Here is a 20554-nt window from a genome sequence, read left to right on the forward strand (position 1 = left end):
GAGTAGGTTGTTTATTACTCTGTACATGATTTGTGCTGTTTGAAAATGAACCAGACCTGTGAGTTTCAGTGTTTTTGATTTTAAGAATAAAGGATTTATGTGTTGTCTGTAACCAGTGTTGTGAATTACCCTTATGGCTCTTTTTTGCAGTATAAACAGTAAACTGTAAACACAGAACTATTTTGCTTTGCCTACACTGCACCACATTAAACCATTTGACTTTTAAATTTAATCTCGCAGACAACCAGTTTAAAACAAAGACAAATTATGGTTTAAAAATGTATCCAACGGTGGGTTGTCCCTTACAAACAATCATGTCCAGTAGTTAAAAAGTCATTAGTGTAGAGTGTTATGAGTTGCTTATTGTTGTGTTTTTTCCTTTTGTATTATGTGCCATTTGTTGTTTTTTCCTCTTCTCCTGTGTCCACAGGGGAGGTGTGGTCTGGCGGTGCTGTGAGCAGCCAGCGCACCTGCTCCTCATTCCTGCTGATTACACCTGCATTTAGGCAGCGGGGCGGCTTCGCCTCGCTGCCAGATTGTCAATGGTTCTTGCCTGACTTTCCAGCCATTCTCTTGTAATTCCTAGTGTACTCTAGTCTTGTCCTTGTTGTCTTGTGCTTGTCTCAGTTTGTGTCTTAGTGTTAGTAGTTGGTTTATTCTTGCATTGTTCCCTTAATGGTTCCGACCTTAGTTCATTATTCCTAGTGTCTTGTCTGTTATCCTACCCGCTCGCCACAGTGTAGTTGATTATTTAGTTTAGGGCTGATTTTGTGTTGGTTTTCCTCGTGACTGTTTTTGTTACTGCCTTTTTGATTGGGTCCAATTCTAAATATTTTGGCGACCAGCCACAACATAGAGGAGACATGTGACAGCACCATGCAGAGCTTGGTGGGTTAGATGATTGTTGTCTCATTTTGTATTTCCCACCATGTTCCACCAAGAGTGTGGGGGAGAACAAAGATTTAAAATTTCATTTTTATAGAATACATAAACCACCATTCTTCATTCTAAACAGGTTCTCAGCCTGCATGTCCTAGTCCATGTACCCTGAAATCAGTTTCTTTTTTTCTTGAACTACAACAAGAGATGCCTAAATATCGCAACCACTTCCTTCAATACCATCCAGTGCCACCAGAGGCCTGTACCATAAAGCTGGATTACGGCTTAGCGAGATAACTTCAGGCTTAACCCTGGCTTTTCGGTACCATAAAGGTGGCTTACTTTCTATCGGGCTATGTTGCCGTGGTAACCTATGCTGAACACCTAACCTGCTCTGGAGCAGGATCAGTTCAGGATAAGAGCTCAGCAGGTATAAAAGCCCCACCTACTGACCAATCAGTTCTCTTGGAAAATGGCCTGTCCGTTTTATGAGAACCCGGTGGATCTTGGTGCACAGCTTGTGCGAAGAGCACTCAGGCGCAAGAGAATATTTAGAGATCGCTGTAATCCGTTCGAATTGTCTGAACAATCACTGTACGAAAGGTACAGGTTTTCGGGAGAGGGGTTACAATACATCTGTCACGCTGACAGTCCCGCAGACAGTGTGCATTGCACTGAGGTTTTTTGCCACAGGTAATATATTTCTTAGTGATGTTTGTAATTATTATGATGTCTTTAAATCCCTCGTTGGATGGGTTACAAGCAAGCCACAGATAAAATGCCATTAATCAATTATTTGTTTAAGTAAATCATGGATTGATTCATTCATTCATAGGTACTTTTATGTATTCTGTTGGCGATGCCGAAAACCTCGGGAAAAACACAGTATGTAGAGCTATTCATAAAGTCGCGGGGGCCCTGACTGAGCTTGTCGATGCATTCGTGGTGTTTCCCGGCCACCTGCCCACGCAATGCATCAAAGAGGGCTTTTATGACATCGCAGGTAAGCAAGGTTGATGTGTAATTTGCATAATGTAGACTAAGCCCTGGGATGTTTGCCGTTGTATATTGTATTGTATATAGCCTCCAACATGTAGGCCTACATATACATATGCTACATGTATAAGATATAGTAAGCGTACTGACCACTTTGAAGTATATTTTTATACTTATGTTTGATTTGCTCCCATGTTCTCTTTGCTCCACTCGGGCTGCATCTGAAATAATAAGGCTACAATCACATGCCATAACGAAAAATTTCATACGGACATACATTTATGGAACACACAAATGTTACTGTAGTCAGATATACAAGTGCAGTCATAGTGGGGAAGTAATATTATAATGGCACTAACTTACGCATTGACACAGTCGGCGATTTTTTGCCAGCAATCCTTGCGCCGTTTGGCAGCTGCAACTGTGTTGCTTTTTGCCTGGATTATTGATTTGTATTCCTTGTATTTATTAATTATTATTGTTTGCTCCTCCGTAGTGAAATATGCGGCTCGGGCTGATTTTTCCATGTTTGCGATTGGTCGCATGCAGCAAACTCCGCCCTTTTTATGTGAGCGCGCACAGATCTAGATTGGACAAGCCTGAATTGAATTAGTGAGTTGATAGCCGGCTTTATGGTACCGAAAATCCGGAGGGCGGATGTCTCGTTAAGTGAAGCCCGATAAGTAAGAGGAAGCCCGGCTAGGTTAATCAAGCTTTATGGTACAGGCCTCAGATGTTGAGGAAAACCACAACTTCTCATCCGCTGGATACACAGCTTCTGCAGTGACAGACCGCAATCCATTACAGTGGGCAGTACAACATACCCCTTCCCCATCACTAAAACTGGAGGCCCACAAGGTTGTGTCTGGAGCCCCTTCCTGTTTTGTTCCAACCAACAGTTGCCTCTTGGACACCACCGTCTCCTCGCTGGCCTTTGTTTCTCTCTTGAGGTTGATACCAATGAAGTGCCTGAATGTGTAATGACACAAAAAGTATATATTTAGTGTGGTTAGTAAAGATTCTCTGCACGTAATGAATTCATCAAATAAAAATTCAAGGGTGTTTTCTAATGATAATGACCTCTGTGTCTCATAATTATGAGACAATGATCTCATTTTTCTAAACTATTTTATCATTAAAGAAACAAAATTTGGCTACAAGTTCCCTCAGCCCAGAAGGGGAGAAAAACCACATAAGACATCATACAAAAATTGAAACAAACATTGAAATAGCCCAACAGCAAATGGTAAAATAGAGCCAAGTCCTTCATGGAGATTTTACAACAAATCAATGGAGGATCACATCTTACCAGACATTTTGTTAGATTAGAAATTAACATGAGTTAAACGCAGTGGCGGCTGGTCAATAGAGGGTGCTAGGGCACCACCCCTCCCATGAAATATTGAATCTTTTATATATCTACCAAGATCAACCATGAATCCATCAAACCTAACAAATACAAAATAAATAAACAAAAATACATCACGTTTTTACTTGTGCAATGGTGTAGTGGTACCCGCCACACTGCCAGCAACCATTAAATGTGTCCGACTTTAGGCTAGACTTGCGATTTGCCATTCAATATAAAGCCCTCCTCAAGGGCGCTGGTAATACTGGAATCTATGAGAGCTAGCAAACTTTTTTATAGTTTACGAGCAGAGACAGCTTTTCATTGGCGCATGAAAATTCGCTTCTAATTCACACCTCTGAGTGCCCAGACCAACGGCATTGTTTTCCAATTTTTTAATGTTAGCGTGATGGGACAATTCATCGAATCGATCACGTCCATCAGCAAGCATCGCGCCACAGCTGTAACTACTTCCAGAGAAGAGAAAAGATGGCTAGTGGAGAATGTGAAGGAAGGATGACCACTGTGGTGAAGGAAAACTCGATTGTTTCTCTACGTGAAACTCCATTTTTTCGTCGGTCGGTTGTGGACAAGAAAAGGGTGAAGCATTTGGGACCCAACTGTCCAGATTTAAACATTTCGCAGCAGACTGCTCATACACACTTATGCGTGCTCGGACTATATGCACAGCGCATGGAAAAAAAGGACTCGGGAGACTGCAAGACTGACATGGCTAGCAACTGCAATTCCATCATTTCATTAAGGGAATTACCATTCAGTTGTTGAGTGTTGAGTGAGTGTGTTATTAAATGGTGAGTTCTGTTATGTTGTTCTCACCAAATGTTGAGTTGTAAATAGTTGTACTGATTGCATGTTGCCAGCAAAATACTGTATATACTGAACATGTCCTAAAAAATTTGATTCATTACAGTTTTGATGATAGTATAATTTGATTTGATTTGATTATTACTATGGCATCCATGGTGCCTATAAATTGTAGACTGTGCTAACAGTGATTTCATGGGCAAACTAGGAGATGACAGTGTGTCTGTTGATGGCCACAGTGGAAGTGTTTTATTTAACTTGATATAGCTTTACAGAAATACTGTACAGTAAGTACAATTCATGTCTCGTGTTGCCATTTAGTGGTTGAACAGAAAAAACAAATTAAACAATACAATGTAACACTGTAAAGTTAGCTATCTGACTATTATTTGTTATTATTTTACCCATTGAATTGGTCATCTTAGCCATCATTGCAACATTTGCCTCCCCTGTCAGGAGCCGCCACTGGTTAAACGTGAATGAGCAAGATAGCTAACTCAACTTAGTTTGTTGATCGTGTAGAAATCCAATCCGGTGGCTATGAAAATCAGATAAATTGACGCCACTGGTAACATCGTATAATAGAAAGATATCAAATGTTGTTTACTCAGAGGCTAAAGGGGAGATGCTGGTTAATGTAAGCTGAAAACACCTGCATGCATGCTAGCATCATGTGGTTAACACAAAAAGACAAGTTAATACAATGAAAATTCAGCACAAAATGAGATAACGCAGTTACCTTGTTAAATAAAGCAGGATGGATAATGCTGAGCTTTGTGTCCAGGAGGAGAGCAGCACTTGGTATCCATCCACTACCATGAATAAAATCAATTATCTACAGTGTAAAGGAGCAGCACAAGAGAAAAATAGTTGCTAACTTTTAGCATTTGGCCATATTATCTCCCAAGGGAGTTCTCGTACATCATCGCGATACTGTGTACATCCTCCCATTGGCCTCATGACTGGGAAGTCATTGGTGACAAAGCATTAAGGACTTCATCAACTTCTATGTAGAAAACACTGTGCCTGATAAAAATGCTGTGTTCATTCATTTATTCATTTAATTTTTTAGTATTTTTCTTTCTTTTTAAAAAAATATTACAATAGATATCGTATCATGGCCTTTATATTGAAGTATTAGTGTACTGTGAGTTTTGATATTGTTACAACCCTACTCATTATAGATATTTTAAAATGCTAAAATCTGCCAGAAAATCAAATGAATGTGTAACATATTTCACTGTTTCTCTTATTTTTTATGTTCAACAAAATATCATTAAGCATTATTCACTGTGCCTACCAGGAAGGTATGGTGTTCCCCAAATAACAAACCTTGGGTGTCCCCGGAACTGAAAGTCCTATTAAATGAAAAGAAGAATGTCTTTAAATCAAAAATGAGCTGAGGAGGATGCAGAAAGATATTGAAAAGGGAGATAAGGAGAGGCAAGGACAGCTACAGGAGGTAGCTGGAGGAGAGTCTTGAGGGGAAACCAGATGACATTCATCAATTTCAGGAGAAAACTGCATTAGCATATATTGTAAGGTAAATGTTCAACTTCTCTTAAATACTGCAGTGGTTCTGCAGTTTCTCTTGTTTTGGTCATAATCAATCAATAGATGTGTGACCCAAATGTTCTGATGTTTCCTAGGACAACAGGCACCAACTGTGTATGTACCAGCTCAAACACTCATCCTCAACGTTATTAAGTTTCTATATTTCTTTGACTTTCCTCCACACCCTACTTTTCTCCTTAATTTTTGCTCAGATTGAACAGCACAGCACAAGCAGACGCATCTTCACGTATGTTTTATTTCCTGTCTCTCCACTGGCTTTGTCTGTGTTCATGCCATATCTAAATCATTAGTATTAGTATTAATAGTACAGTGCACAGCCACATTGATCCTTAAGTGCAAACATCAATGTTCTGTAAGTCCCTACACATCAACCTTGTGATATCAACAGCGACAGGACTGTCAGAAGGCAGTGTAAGGAAGTGAATGAAAATCTGTTAGATAAGTCAGCTGCGGGAGTCTGACTCTGCAAATCTTCTCAGAGGGTGCAGGATAAAAAAATACATCTACTCATGAATGCACAGAGCAATCACTCTGATTTGGCTCGCAGGCAGGAGAACTGCTCATCTCAATATATTTCAATTTCATTTAAATATATTTAAATACTTCAATCTTAGCCTGTGGCTGATTTGCATAACTGAGACAGAGAAAACATATCTTTAAAGGACTAAAGGAGGCAGATGGAAACACCGGGTGATTCTGCTATGGGCTTGATGGACAACTTAGTGTCATAATGACAAGATTTTAGGAAAAAAATTAGAAAACATCTCCAGAAACATTTATCCAGTCAGTAATTACTAACTGAGGATATGAGAAAAGTGCAAAGTTCTGTTACCTATCAGCATAAGTGTATTTGTAAAGCAATTTCCATCTTAGCTGATATCAGAATGAACTATTGATCATCATTATCAGCATATTTTTTTCTAAAATTTGTCTTGTGTCCCAAGATATACATGATTAACTTAAATAAGAAAATACGATATTTAACCAAGTAACAAAACACATACTACAAACATATATTACACCAGACATTATGAATAACCCTCGCTCCCAGAAATTCAGTTCATATACATCAAATATGTATTAATAATTACCTTGTAGTGACAATGTAATCATTCCCTGGATTATGTTCGGAGACAGTGTCTCTTTGAGTGACCGAACACATTTATGTACTTCACTGGAGTTGCAGGGAAATTTTCACAGTGGACATTTGATAAACAAAGTGTAGGATTGTGACACCAGAGTCCAGGATTCGTGTTCAGACTCCGTCTGTCTGTGGTTTAGGCAACAAAATCCCTTTTATAAAATTAGAGCGAGATTAATCTTTCCCAGGGTGGCACGGTGGCTCACAGCAAGAAGGTCACCAGTTTGATCCCCCGGTCGGGCAGGGCCTTTCTGTGTGAAGTTTCAATGTTCTTCCCGTACATGCGTGGGTTCTCTCCAGGCACTCCGGCTTCCTCCCACAGGCCAAAAACATGCTCATTACGTTTGGTGACCAGTTCAGGGTGTACCCCACCTCTCGCCCGTTGACACCTGGGATAAGCTCCAGCCCCCCCACCCATTGATTGAAGTTTGCCATAGTGAGGAACAAAAGAGTTCTGCTGTATGTTCAGTTGCCTGCTAAATCTTCTTTTTGATTGCAGAAACAACTAGACAATTTCCCCTGGGGAAATTTTGAAAGGGCCACAGGGATTACTGCCCGAGTGTGTACATTATGATGAGATTTCAAACAATTAATGCTAAGCTAACATTAGCATGTCAAATAACACATTAAAAAGATCTCAAACACCATTAGAATGCATTTAAGAATGATTTTACCATAGTGTAGTATCTGGCAACACACGCTGTGCATGCGTAATGAGGTCAGAGAGTACGTGACTTGTATGGGAACAGGAGCGAAGTAAATAAAGAGCATGGTGATGACTGTCCGAGCAGAGAATGGTTATTAATGTTAAAAAGAAGTTGAAAACATTACAAATGGCGACGAGAATCTAAAATGGTACGCGGAAAAAGCAGAACCAGTTTAAACTACACTTGAAGCTGACAAAGAGGAAAAAGAGAAGTGAACGGAATGAGCATGGCGCTACCGACAGTAACTCCCTTTGATGTGTCGAGCGACCCAGCTAATGCCGGCGTCCGCTGGGAAAGATGGCTAAATAGTTTAAACTCTATTTAGTGGCATCGGGAATCCGCGACGATGCACGAAAAAGAGCTTTGCTGCTACATTTAACAGGAGCTGAAGACCAAGACATCTTCTTCACTCTGGATGATGCAAACAACGGTGGATATGACGGTGCAGTAAATAAGTTGAATGCCCATTTTACACCGCAGAAAAATATCCCCTATGAAAGACATGTGTTTAGACAAGCAGAACAAGCACAAGGAGAGTCCACAGACAATTTTGTGCATAGATTAAAGAAACTAGCAGCTACATGTGAGTTGCTGCGAGAAAAAGATTTGACACTCCCAGTGCTCCAAGAAATTGCAAGAGTGATGGAAACAGCAGATTATAAGGCTGAAAGGATGGCAAAATTGACAATTAATGCTGTAGGAAAGAAATGTGACAAAAGTGGAGATAAATCTGTAAGATCCAGATTCACTAAACACCAAAGTCGGTCACCACGTGATGAGCACAGCATCAAGAGTTACAGATGTGGGCGTGCCGGACACATGAGCCGTGAGTGCACATGGACAAAGAACAAAAAGTGTAATAACTGTAGAAAAGAAGGACATTTCGCAAAGATGTGTAAGACAAAGAGAATGCATAAAGTAAACAGAGTCACAACCACAGTAACACACCAGGGACCCAGTGACAGTGAAGATGACCATGTGTTCACAGTGAATGATTGTGCTGCAGAGGGGACACTGTCCATATTAATAAATGACTAACCAGTTGACATGTTGATAGATTCGGGGGCTTCATGTAATATCGTGACAGAATCCAAGTTTGAGCAGTTGAAGTCAAAGAGTTACATCAAGCTACAGCGCCCAGAGAAGAGAGTCTATCCATTTGGCTCTACAACACCACTACATGTAAAAGGTATATTCACAGCTGAATTCAAAGCTAATGAAACATCAGAACAATCACAGCAACAGTCCAAATGATTGAAGAGGCACAAATTTGTGTGTTAGGCAGACACACTGCTGTGAAATTGGGACTTCTACACATTGGACTTATTGAACATGTGAATACAATCCAGCCACAAGATACGACAGATTTCAGAGCTGACACAGAGGACAAATACAAAGACTGTTTTCAGGGCTTAGGAAAACTGACAGACTTTCAGCTGAAGTTGCATGTGGACGACAGCGTACAGCCAGTTGCACAACCTGTTCGCAGGATACCTTTCAGTGTGAGAAAACAAGTGGAGGTGAAATTGAAACAAGTCGAGGAAGATGATGTCATTGAGAGAGTAAATGGACCAACACCATGGGTATCACCTCTTGTTGTGCATGGTAAGAAGGAGCCTAGACTGTGTGTGGACATGCGCAGGGCAAATGAGGCCATAGTGCGAGAAAGGCACCCAATCCCCGTCATCGACGAAATACTGGAGGACATGACAGGAGCCACAGTATTCTTGAAACTTGATCTGAAATGGGGGTACCATCAAATAGAGCTGGAGCCAGAGTCCTGGGGCCTGTTGGACAAAACTAGGATAAGGGATTAAGCTAAGTGTCAATTCAGATATGTTGGTTATCCTAGCTCAATTTATCCGTGATCCGGTTGCACAAAAGCAGGATAGCGGAAAGTGGGATATGTTATGGGATAAGTTACCATGGAGATTTATTCTGTGGAGCTAGCCTGCTCCAGACCAGGCTAAGTTCCAGGATCTATTTAATCTCATCCCTTATCTCAGTCAGCAGTCATCACAAATGGAAACCAACAGTTATTCCACTGACCACTATACATTGTTATCACATTCAACTAGATCCACGGTCATTATTTAAACATTGACACAAAACATAAGCATCATTAATTTCAATTTTAATGAATTTCAATCATTGTAAACAAATGATGATTTTAGATGTGTTGCAATCATCAGATAGACAGTTTCCCATAGACTATATAAAATACACATCCAATATAAATATAAATACACATCAAAGAGTAACATGATGTTCCTTTATTGAATCAGGATAAATCAAAGCATCAGTTCCTTTCCAAACTGAAGTCACACAGTGACTCTATGATAGAAAGCACAGAATCAAAGCATATTATACAACACAAGAATAAATACACATCCAACGGTCTGTATATAATACACCCCACATGTCTGCACACTGAAATAAATACAGGACAAATCTGTACACAACAAATGAACAGACAAATGAATGGATGCAGGAGCCTGCAAGCTTGTGTACAGCACAAACATAAGAGGCCAAATCAATCAAACTTGATAAGATCAACTTTATTTATCCCAAAGAGAAATTATGTAAGGGATAATGCGCGACGAGGTGTCCATTATCAGAAATGAATGGACGACGCGGAGGCGTGAATCGTCCAACGCGAAGCTCCACTTATACCACTTACGAAAGAAATAAATATTAAATCAATTATTAATACGTTAATGTTGCTTTCTACCGTTAAATTCGTAAGTTTTTCACAAGAAGTGGCTGAGTGGACAATTTAATACCTCTCATTGTGACGCGTTGCCAAGGTAACCAGCTCTGGCCACAGAACCTGCAGCTCGGTCGGCCGCAGCTGTTATATTAGGCCTAACCAGAGGAGGGAAGTGAGATGATTGCTTAACGTTATGTTACGTCATACAAAGGATCATTTCAGAGGGCAAGTGCACCTCTTACCGCTTGTGTGTGTCCAGAGGATGATGCGACATTTTGTTTCAAAGAATCAAAGTCCACAGTTAGTTTCCTAAATCGTTTTTATTGCAAGAAATATTATCCACCATTGACTCTGATCATTAAATGTGCATCAACCAAGTAAGTCAATCCTAAGTTGTTTTTATAAATATTATCTACCATTCACTCTGTATCAAGCGAGTAAGTAAGGTAAGCGAGACAGTTTCTGTTACCAACTAGCGTTTGAGCCAGCGCAATAATTTAGAACAATCAGGTCATTTGACCGGAACTTTTTTATAGGTGTCCTACAACACTTTTTAATGGACACCCTGCAGCTAATCAGAATCGAGTATTCATCCAGACCATGGTATAACAAGGAGTTAAACAGTCTTGTTTGTTTGTTATACAGAATTGTTTCACTTACAATTTCAACTGATTCATAATCAGAGTACAACTACGTTTTCGGAAATGTTAATCAACTATTTGGATTGTAATTGTGATGGTTTCAGCAGTGAGTGGGTATTTGTGCGCTACTTACGCATTCAGGCAGTCTGCAATACTTTGCCACGCTTTATCAAGTTGTTTTATAACTGTGGCGGTGTTGCCTTTCTTTTTAATTTGGTCCTTCACCTCCTCGTAAGCCTCCATGAGGATTTCTGCCTCCGACAGGGGAAAGTACGCCGCTCTAGTTGCCATGGTGAATCGGTGAATCTGTGATCGATGGCGGGGTCTATTTGAGGAAGCCACGTGCACATACTTATCCAGGATAGGTTTCACCTGGCTTGTTGAATCCGTGTCTGCTCATCCTGGCTTGGTCTTTGTGCAACCGATTAAGCCTAGACGCTCATGTTTTGGATTGGTTGAACTCAGCTCAGTCACTTATCCTGGATGTCTTAATCCAACTTTTGTGCAACGGGCCCCAGATCACTCACCACTTTTGTAACACACACAGGCCTGTAGCTTTATAAGAGACTGATGTTTGGTATCTCATCTGTGCCTGAGATATATTAACACATCATTGGACAAGTACTGCAAGGCATCCCTGGAGTGCACAACATATCAGATGACATCATCGTATCAGGAGAAACAATACAGCAACATGATGAGAGGCTGCACCAAGTCATGCAACGATTGCAAGAGAGGCATCTGACAGTCAACAGCAAAAAGTGTCAATTCAGAATGTCACAACTGGAATTTATGGGACATGTGCTATCCAAAAACGGAATAGGAGCAGCTCAGTCTGAGATCGAGGCAGTGGAAAATGAACGTCGACCAACTAATGCTGCTGAGGTGAGGAGTTTTTTGGGTCCTGTGAACTATTGTGCCAGGTTCATCCCTAATCTAGCCACAACATCCGAACCACTGAGGAGGCTCACAAGGCAATCCTGTAAATGGACTTGGGGATCAGAGAAGGAAACAGCATTTGTGGGGTTAAAGAGACAGCTGGCCAGTTCACATGTAATGGCATACTTCAAACAAGATGCAGAGACACATGTGGTTGTGGATGCTAGTCCAGTGGGATTAGGAGCGATACTGAAAGAAGCACTCGCTATTGTGTGGGCATGTGAGAAATTTCATGTATTTCTCTACAGAAAGGACTTTGTGCTGGTCACTGACCATAAACCTCTAGAAACCATCTATTCACCGAAGTCCAAACCACCAGCCAGGATTTAAAGATGGGCTTTGCGGCTGCAGCCCTATCGATTCAAGGTCGTGTATAAACCAGGCCCACAGAATGCAGCTGATTCGCTGTCACGCCTAATAGTCAACCAGCCAGTACAGAAAGGTACAATGAAGGACCACGTTTACTGGGTGGCTCAACATGCAGTGCCTTCTCACCACGACAAATGGAGGAATTGTCAGCAGCAGACCCCATTCTAGTTACTCTATGGAACTGTATCAAAACTGGTGACTAGAGTAAATGTGAACCTGTTTATCAAACAGTCAAATCTGAGCTTTCCACGGTGGGGAAAATAGTGTTGAGAGGTTCCAGAATTGTAATTCCTCAGGCCGCACGACGACAGATGCTGATGTTAGCACACAAAGGTCATCAAGGAATAGTTAAAACAAAACAGAGACTGAGAACAAAAGTGTGGTGGCCCATCGACAAGCAGAGGAGCTAGTGAGGTCATGTCATGCATGCCAAACAACAGTCCAACTTCACAGGAGGTTCCCACTGCTAGGACAGAGCTCCCAGCAAAACCATGGCAGATGCTCGCATTGGACATGTGTAGACCATTTCCATCAGGACACCATCTGCTGGTACTGACTGACTATTACTCCAGGTGGGTGAGTGTTGATATCCTTCAGAACCCCACCTCTGTGAACATAATAAATCATCTGAGACACTCATTTGCAACACATGGGCTCCCAGAATGCATAGTGACAGACAATGGCACTCCATTTGTGTCAAAGGAATTCAAAACATATCTACAGAAACATGGCATCACACATCGCTGTGTCACGCCATACTGGCCACAGGCAAATGGCGAAGTTGAAAGGCAGAACAGAACTCTTTGTAAGGCCATAAGTGCAGCTCATGCTGAAGGAAAGGATTGGCGCACTGAGCTGGATGTTTTTCTTCTGGCTTACCGCAACACCCCGCAGTGTGTCACAGGTCGCAGTCCGGCCAAGCTACTATTCAACCGCCAGATCAGAACCAAACTCCCTGAACTGTCAGAATCCCAGCTGCAGCCTCCAAGACACGATGCTGCTGTTTGTGCAGCTGATGCTGTGAGAAAGGAGAAGGGACGTATAAATGCAGACAGAGTCAGAAGAGCAAAAGAAAGCACGGTGAACCAGGGTGACAAAGTACTCTTACAGCAACAGAAGAAAAACAAACTTTCAACACCATATGAACGTGACCCCTATTCAGTGATGGATCAAAAAGGTCAATCAGTCATTATTGAAAAGGATGGCAAGAAAATGATGCGTCATGCATCATTTGTGAAGCTATGGGTTGAGCCCAAACAAGACACTGCTGAGCCGAATCGTGTAACTGGAACTGCTGAAATAGTGCCTGATGACGCTTCGCAGCAGGACAGTAAACCTCAAAGAACCAGGAAACGGCCAACTCATCTCACACACTTTGTGGCTTAGACAGACAATGCCAAAAGGGGCAGAATAATCCCCGGTACTTGTCTTAATGGCAGGGTAGTTCACCCCTCGCCATTCAGGTTGGTATAACATGAGGAAAAAAAAATGAAAATGCATTATTTGAAGTATAGTCAGACTTATAAATTGAACATTACTTGATCTATTTTGGTATACATTGTGAGTAAACCAGAAGTTATGGTTAAACTGAATTTTTGGGTTTAATAAGGCTGTTGTTTAGATGGATGAGTTTGAATACATCCCTAGCCTTAGCGAAAGTATTTTTGGTTATAATTAGGGCTGGGCAACAATTAAAATCTTTAATCACAATTAATCACATAATTTGCCTGATTAATCACAATTAATCACATTGTATACGCAAAATCCAATAATGAATTCAAAAATAGTGTAAAGAGCACTTTTATTTCAATGTTCTGCTGCCATATGAACGAAAGTGCCATAACATTTGTTGTGCAAACACTTTTAATATCAGCACTCAGTAACACATATTTAGTGTAAATCTCAACAAAAAAATGTAAAAAAAAATTAATAAAATAATAATAATAAATAAAATAAATAATAATAGTAATAATAATAAATTAAAGCTTATTGCCACTGCCAGGACATTCTCTTTATGAAAAATAAAAAAAAAAATCTACCAACAAAATCCTGAGCCACAATCAGGACAAACAGGCAATTTCTGAGGTAACAGCAGAAACTTTTAACATTAGCAGCATTACCAGAAAAAGTTCACTATTGAAACTTCCTTTACAGGGGACAAGAATGTAAAGTGCATGTTTTACTGGAGTTCTGTTTTTTTTTCTACTCCTCTGCACTAAGCCAGTTGCTAAGGCACACAAGATTATTTACATTTTCAGAGGATAAAGAAGCTCTCTTTTTCTGCACAATGTGACCAGCAACAGAAAACAACCTTTCACAAGGGACTGAGGTTGCAGGGGTGGCCAAGTACTTCTGTGCATATGGGGCCAGCCTGCTGTGTGAGCCTGCATGTTTGGACCACCACTCTAATGGACAGGAATCTGAACTTATGGCTGGCTCTGCTTTGTAGCGATGCACACTGTTCTCAATTGAGTCTTCTTCCTCTTCAGAATCAGACGCAGATGAAGCAGGCAACAGGGTTAACTTTTTCTTTGGTGGCTCTGAGGTTTTTTCTTCCACAACTTTCTCTGCAGTAATCCTCTCTTTCTTAATTAGGTCGGTGATTGAGGCCCATACCTCACTCCTCTCAGCTCTTGGGATACACTTGAGGTCCTTGAACCTGGGGTCCAATGCACTAGCAATCCTCAGATATGCAATGTTGGCATTTCCCTTACGTGTCTCCAGGTCTTCTCTGAATGTAGACTTGAACTTGGCCACATAAGCGGGATCATCATCTGAGCTCTCCGTCACCCGAGAGAGATGGCAAAAAGCGGGGAGAACCACAGAGACATGCTTTTCTCCTCCCAAGAGTTCAGTCAAGTATCTGCAACAGAAAATCAACTCCATTTCAGTCAAAGAATAAATTGCATTCACTTATTCACAAAAATATTCTCTACATATTCATGCTGCATTTACACAAACACTATTCCCCTCTTACATGAACTCAGGGCCCACTCACATTGGCAAGTTTAGGCCCATATTGTGCTAAAGCCAAAATCCCCCACTCCCCAGCCCCCCAACTGGCCTGCACTCACATTACCAAAAGCCCAAACGCGCCCAAGCACGATTGCCCCCCGTGTGCACGTCATCACGTTGAAATAGACACAGGCATGGCCAGACGACATTATAAATCAGTGTAGTTCAAATACATCATGTCTTCCTTTTAACTAAAAGACGTTTTTGGTCCTTTTAATCAGACATGGGATGTTTATTTACCTTGACAGTTTTGGAGGAAACTTCACCCTTCTTCAGAAAGGTCCAACTGACAGCCAGAGAGGCACCTGTCAGATCCGGCAGAATAGACCAGACCGGGTGGCCACGCACCAGGCCGGCCGGTGCCGACGCGGTGCCGGCAAGCACCAGGTCTGCGCACACAGACTGCTGTACTGTCATTATAAACCGACTTTTGTTTATACGCGGTTGCAGCAGCACAACGGACAGCCACACAGACAACATGGTTGATTACTGATTGCGCAACACGGCCATTCACTGGTAAACAATTTTGCAGAGGCAGGAGGAAAGTTGCATGATTTTACGTCCGCGCACTGCGTGCGTGACCGTGCATGTGCTCGTGTATGCGCCTGTACCACGCTGAAGCACACCCCTTCCAACCGTGCCAGAGCGGGGGAAGTGTACTGCATTCAAGCACGATATGGAGCAATCACACTGGTCAAAGAATCTGGATTTTAGGGGCAAATGTGGATCCGCGGATCAAACTTGCCAATGTGAGAGGGCTCTGACAGGATAGTGAGAAATATCATGTAAAACATACCTGCAAGGCTCCAGTAGCATTTCCAACCTCTGCAGCTTGTCCATCTCAGCTGTAGTTGGCATGACAACCTTGGTGCTTGTGGAGAGGAAGTCCCTCAGTGGCTGTTCGTTTCTGCGGATGCTTTTTACCATGTCCAGAGTTGAATTCCATCTGGTTGGAACATCTTGCATAAGGGCCTCCTTCTTCTGTCCATGTTCGACTTGTTTTTGCTCTAATTCGGTTGCATTTGCTGGACTGTGTTTGAAGTGCCCCATAACTTTTCTGCACTTGGCAAGCACATTGTCAAACGCACTGTTATGCAGAGACACCGTGACAGAGCGCTGGAGACTGTGCGCAAAGCAGGGGATGTGATCAAAGGGCAGTTGTCTCGCAGCAGCTATCATATTTCGTGCACTATCTGTGCTGAGTGTGGTGACTTTATCTGACAAATCCCACTGCTGTACAACCTCTGTGAAGTGTCCCGCGCATATTTCAGCAAAATGTCGCTCTTCTGTTTTCATTACAGACAAAGCATGTGAATGTAGCGCCCACTTCTCATCAATATAATGCGCCGTAACTCCGAGGTAGTTATGATTACCAAGTGATGTCCAGTAGTCCCCTGTGAGAGCAACTGCAGGTGCACGTTGTAAAGTTGCCGCTTTTTCAGTCCTCTCTTTTTCATACAACTCGTTTATTCTTCGGCTGATGGTGCGTCTTGATGGCATTTCATAACTGCTGTCATTTGTTGCGATTCTCATTATGTTTTTCAGACCGACGTCTTCCACAACACTAATCGGTCTACAGTCTGTAGCTATCCACTTCGCCATGGCATTTGTTAGCTTCTCTTGCTTTTGTTTATCGGTACTTCTCCCAAACACTGCATTAAGTGTGGTCTGCCAAAGCCTCGCTCCACTCTCAGATTCATTGAATTGTTTGGTGATGTCTACAGTGTGTTTGGCATTTAAGTGATATTTTAAGCTTGAGGTACTCCGGTGATAAGAAAGTTCAGCTTGGCAGTGGTTACAAATAACCTTGTTTCTGTCATATCCGCCGTCTGGGAGAACTTTAAAATGAAAATGGCCATTTAAAAGTTCTGTGACTTTACCCGTCTCCATGTCCGCTTTGGTTTTTCCTCGTGTTTTTCTTTTCCGGTTCCGCACATGGATGTGTTATGGATCCGAAGCAGACAGCGCGCTTCTCCTTCTTCTTCTTCTGTTTGAACGGCGGCTGGGCTGGCAGCCAGCTCATTTGTGGATTACCGCCACCTACTGTTCCGGAGTGTGAGTCTAACCCCTTAACTGCAGCAGCCAGCAACAGACTTTTACAAAATAAAATCATGTGAGCAACATGCGTTAATGCACGATAAAGTAAATATCGGCATCAATAGTCTAATGAATTAACGCGATAATAACGCGTTAACTTGCCCAGCCCTAGTTACAATATAATGAAGTGAATTTATGGTTTTATGTAAGTGTGGTGAACACGAAGATGTGTCACAGTAAAGTTATAATTGAGTATTACAAGTTTCATGTGTTATTACGAGGAGATCTGTGTTAACAATTTAACTACTGTTAATGAGTTATCATATTGTAAGTCATTATCTAGAAGGGGAGGGATGTAGTATCTGGCAACACACGTTGTGTATGAGGTCAGAGAGTATGTGACTTGTATGGGAGCGGCAGCGAAGTAAATAAAGCATGGTGATGACTGTCCGAGTGGAGTATGGTTATTAATGTTAAAAAGAAGGTGAAAACAATACACATAGGTTAGCATGTTAGCATTAGCATGCTAATCATTAGCATATTAGCACAACAACCTGATATCACAAGTCAAACCTGTATGCACCAACAAGTTCATAGAACCTCATGTTAGCATTAGCCGCTGTTAGCATGTTAATGCTAACAGGCCAACATCACTCTTTACATTACTCAAATTTCAATTTCATTCAAGGGCTACAGAGGGTAGGAAAACCACTACTGGACCAAATTTGAGGATTTTAACCATGGTTATGGGTGTTGGTGTTTGTGTGTGTCTCTCTGTGTGTATCTATAATCACATGAAGCTACATATGTGTGTTTGTGTGTGTGGGAGCTTGTGGTGGTTGCCATTGACAATAGGGGCCCCCCAGGCAGACAGACAGAGGCAGACAGAAACGTGGAGAAAAAGAACCATTTTCTGCCTCTGCATTGGTCTGACATTTGGGCTTATGTTGACAAAACGGTAGCTCCTATCAGAAAGAAACACAGACCGTCATCGCTGTCAGGAATTGCTGAACAATTTGTGTGATTTTGGTGTTGCGAGTTTAAAACAGGGGTCAGTTCTGCTTCTCTCAGAAAATCTTTGTATTGAAGTCAATGAGGAGCAGAGACAGACGTGGCTGCACTTAGAGACTGCTAATTCAAATTCTGTAATCAACAATCTTTTCAAGAGCAGAGAAAAAGCCTTCCCATTGTTTTTGCAGTGACCACCATAGACCTTAGGCAGTTATATGTCAAGTTTGATTTGAGTTTGATTACTCATTGCAATAAACACAATTAATTCCATGTGTTGTGTACAGTAGCTATGTGGGTTTCTGTTTTTTACTTAGTTACTGTAGTATTTTGATCAAAATGAATTACCATGCTGCACGGTGGCGCAGCAGGTAGTGCGGGTGCCTCACAGCAAGAAGGTTGCCGGTTCGATCCCCGGGTCAGGCGGGGCCTTTCTGTGTGAAGTTTGCATGTTCTTCCCGTGCATGCGTGGGTTCTCTCCGGGTACTCCGGCTTCCTCCCACAGACCAAAAACATGCTCGTTAGGTTGATTGATGACTCTAAATTGTCCGTAGGTATGAGTGTGAGTGTGAATGTTTGTCTGTCTTTGCATGTGGCCCTGCAATCGGCTGGCGACCGGTTCAGGGTGTACCCCGCCTCTCGCCCATTGTAGCTGGGATAGGCTCCAGCCCCCCGCAACCCCGAAAGGGATAGGCGGTATAGATAATGGATGGATGGATGAATTACCACAAAGTTCCTACCTCTGCACTCTAAAAACAAAAACTTAAAGTTGTTGGCCTAACCATATTTTTTCAGCTAACTTAACAAAAAAAGTTTGAGTTGTGTTGTAAAAGGTATTCCAGCTATCTTTTTCAAGTTTCTTGGCTAAAGTTGATCTCACTTAATTAGTCACTTGAGTTAGCAAACCTCAAAACTGTGCATTTGATGGCAGGACAAGTTCTAGAAAACTAGAGAACAAGAACTGGGGGTCTCCAATGCATATCTGCAGGGGTTCCATCACAACCACACTGTGTCCATGTGCTGCCGACATCTCTTTGAGATTTTTTACTCTCAAGGTGAGTATTTTGCTCAATATGATACTAAAAGTCAGGGTTCACGCAAGTAGATTATACTTTATCATATATATATACTTTATTTTATTATATATTTATTGGCCTTTTAACATTGGGATCCGGAGAAGTATCCCTCTCACGGTTAAAGAGAGTTCTTTCGATGCATAAATCATGTATAAATTAAATGGGAAGGACTCGTTTAAATATGCCAGTAATTTAACCATTGTTAAATAAACAAATGGGTGCACAGCATAGTATGAGCGGGCACTGGTGAGCACACAGACAGACTGAGCTCACTCGCTATCTGTGGTTATTGTATGAGGGCTGTGTACACATAGTGTGTTGTAGTCAGTTCAGTTCAGTTCAGTCGGGTACTGGACGCAGGCCGCAGGAAGAAGCCTCTATGTCCAGCTCCTATATGTTGTCTTCATCTAGTTGGCTAGTGGGTCGTATGGGTCTTTGGTGAAGTCGTATCGGCAGGGGTGGTCCTTCCAATACTTATCCAGCTGTCGTTTGAATGCGTTGACATCCTTCGCCATAACGACTTCGTCAGGTAGTTTGTTCCAGATCTGGCCCACTCGCAGGGTGAAATACTTCTTTCGTAGGTTGAGTCTTGCCCTCCTTATGAAGATCTTTTTCTGGTGTCCCCTGGTGTAGGTGCTTCCTTTAGGTATTTTTGGTGTAACCTCATTATCATAAATTCCAGACATTATTTTGAATACTTCTATCATATCACCTCTGAGGCGCCTGAAAACCAATGTCGGAAGACCAAGCTTCTTGAGGCCCTGCGGATAGTCCAGATGTTTCATGTCTGGCACTTGCTTTGTGGCTCTGCATTGCACTCAATCTAGTTCAGCTATATCTGATTTCTTATAAGGCGCCCATACCGATACTGATGTCTCAATGAGAGGCGGCACCAGACTTTTAAAAGCTGCAAGAACAATGTTCTTCTGATGACTCCCATAACAGCATTGGCTTTTTTCGTTTTGATCCTGATGTGATCTCTAAAACTGAGGTTATTGTCTATGTGAAAACCAATATCCTTTTCACATATTGCGTTTTCAAGTGGGACTCTATCTATGAAGCCGTCATCTGACTGTGTAATCATATTGAAGATTGGTGGGACTTCATCTTGCTTATAGCCCAGTGACATTACTTTGCATTTATCAGGGTGGAATTTGAGGAGCCATAAAGACGACCACTGGCAGAGACTATCCAAATCTTCTTGTAAAGCCTCTTTCTCTTGAGCCGTGTCTGTTCGTGCATACAGCTTAGTGTCATCAGCGAACATAATTGCTTTAGATTTGTTCCG

Source organism: Chaetodon trifascialis, chromosome 3 (genome assembly GCF_039877785.1).
Source record: "Chaetodon trifascialis isolate fChaTrf1 chromosome 3, fChaTrf1.hap1, whole genome shotgun sequence".
Lineage (NCBI taxonomy): Eukaryota > Metazoa > Chordata > Actinopteri > Chaetodontiformes > Chaetodontidae > Chaetodon > Chaetodon trifascialis.